At 34.7% G+C, this 1,564-nt stretch overlaps 1 pseudogene; it reads right to left on the bottom strand.

The window, feature by feature from the left end:
* Positions 1-1,085: 1,085 nt before the first annotated feature.
* Positions 1,086-1,242, bottom strand: LOC145249165 (U2 spliceosomal RNA; annotated as a pseudogene).
* Between the last annotated feature and the right edge of the window lie 322 nt (positions 1,243-1,564).

Raw genomic sequence — 1,564 nt, 5'->3', positions numbered from 1 at the left:
AAATAGTAAACCGTTTCAGCCATTTCCGGGGCCGATGTCTATCCCCAACCCACCGCTAAAAATATACATGAAATAATGTAATGTCTAAATAGTAAACTCTTTCAGCCATTTCTGTAACTGACTTTATATTCCAAACCTACTGCTAAAAATATATACATGAAATAAAGTAATTTCTTGATAGTTAACTGTTTCAGCCATTTCCGGTACCGACTTTTTATCCCAAACGTACTGCTATAAATATACATGAAATAATGAAGTCATGTAATGTCTAAATAGTAAACTGTTTCAGCCATTTCCGAGACAGACTTAATATCCCAAACACACTGCTAAAAAATACATGAAATGATGTAATGTCCAAGACGTAAATGGTTTCAGCCATTTCCGGAACCGACGTATTGTTTCCCATCCCTATGTTAAAAAATACATTAAATGAAGCATTGTGTAATGCGTAAAGAGGTTCACCCATTTTCGGGACTGATTTAATATCCCCCACCCCACTGTTAAATATATACATGAAATAAAGTAATGTGTAAATCGTAAACGGTGTGAGTAATTTCTTGGACTGACTTCATATCCTGTAACCCACTGCTTAAAATATACTTGAAATAAAGTAATGTTTACATAATACACTGTTTCAGCAGCTTTTCGAAAGTAATACCTAAAAACATTAACACTATTCGGAATTAGGTACCCATTGCTTCAGCATGATGTCTGAGTGTACTATCAGTTTCAGCATTCCAGTGACTTAAATACCCCCATTTTTTGGGCTTAGTTAATGGAGGAGAAATCCTGCATTACTGATACAATTCTAATTTTTGTTATTGACCAGAGAGCCCCTTTGGGGAGCTGGTTTGCCCGCTAAATTTTAAACTCACATCATCTCCAATTTCGCCCTTGTGGGGAGGCAAGTAAACAAAAGAAAAAATAATGAGACGAACATTTTCCATGGCATTTTACAATTAATCAGGAGTAACACTTCCAGGGCATTTTGTAATTAAATCAGCAAAAACTTTTTCCAGTTACTTTTTTAATATTAAAACTTTGTTACATTAAACATAATACCTATTCACAATGTCTCCCAACAGGACAGATTTAGACACCGGTGTCAGTTGTTTAACGTGGAGAAACAATTGTCTTAGTCGTAAAGGATTTCTCTTCCGCTGAGAGAAAAGAAATTGAAATGTAACACTTGAAGAACAGATACTACACTTTGATCTTAGCCAAAAGGGCCAAGAAAGACAAATCATTTTTATTAGCTTTGCCTCAACAGCGACACCATTTTTTTTTTTTTTTTTTTTTTTTGAGGAATTCGAATATTCCACTTTGCTTTTAAGGGGTGGCAATTTTTATTTGGAATATTCCACTTTCCCTTTTAAGGGATGCACAGCATGATAACGTGCGGAGCGATAATCGTAGTAGTAGTAGTAGTAGTAGTAATAACATTAATAATAATAATAATAACAACAACAACAATAGCAATGCCATTTTGGGTAAAAATCAAAGTGTAGCATCTGTTCTTCAGATGCTGCACTTCAATTTCTTGTTCTGTCAGTGGAGGAGGAAT

This window comes from Euprymna scolopes, chromosome 27 (genome assembly GCF_053919585.1).
Source record: "Euprymna scolopes isolate OS-2025 chromosome 27, ASM5391958v1, whole genome shotgun sequence".
Taxonomy (NCBI): Eukaryota; Metazoa; Mollusca; class Cephalopoda; order Sepiida; family Sepiolidae; genus Euprymna; species Euprymna scolopes.
Note: the sequence above shows the minus strand (reverse complement) of the source record. Positions and strands in the feature narration are given on the sequence as shown.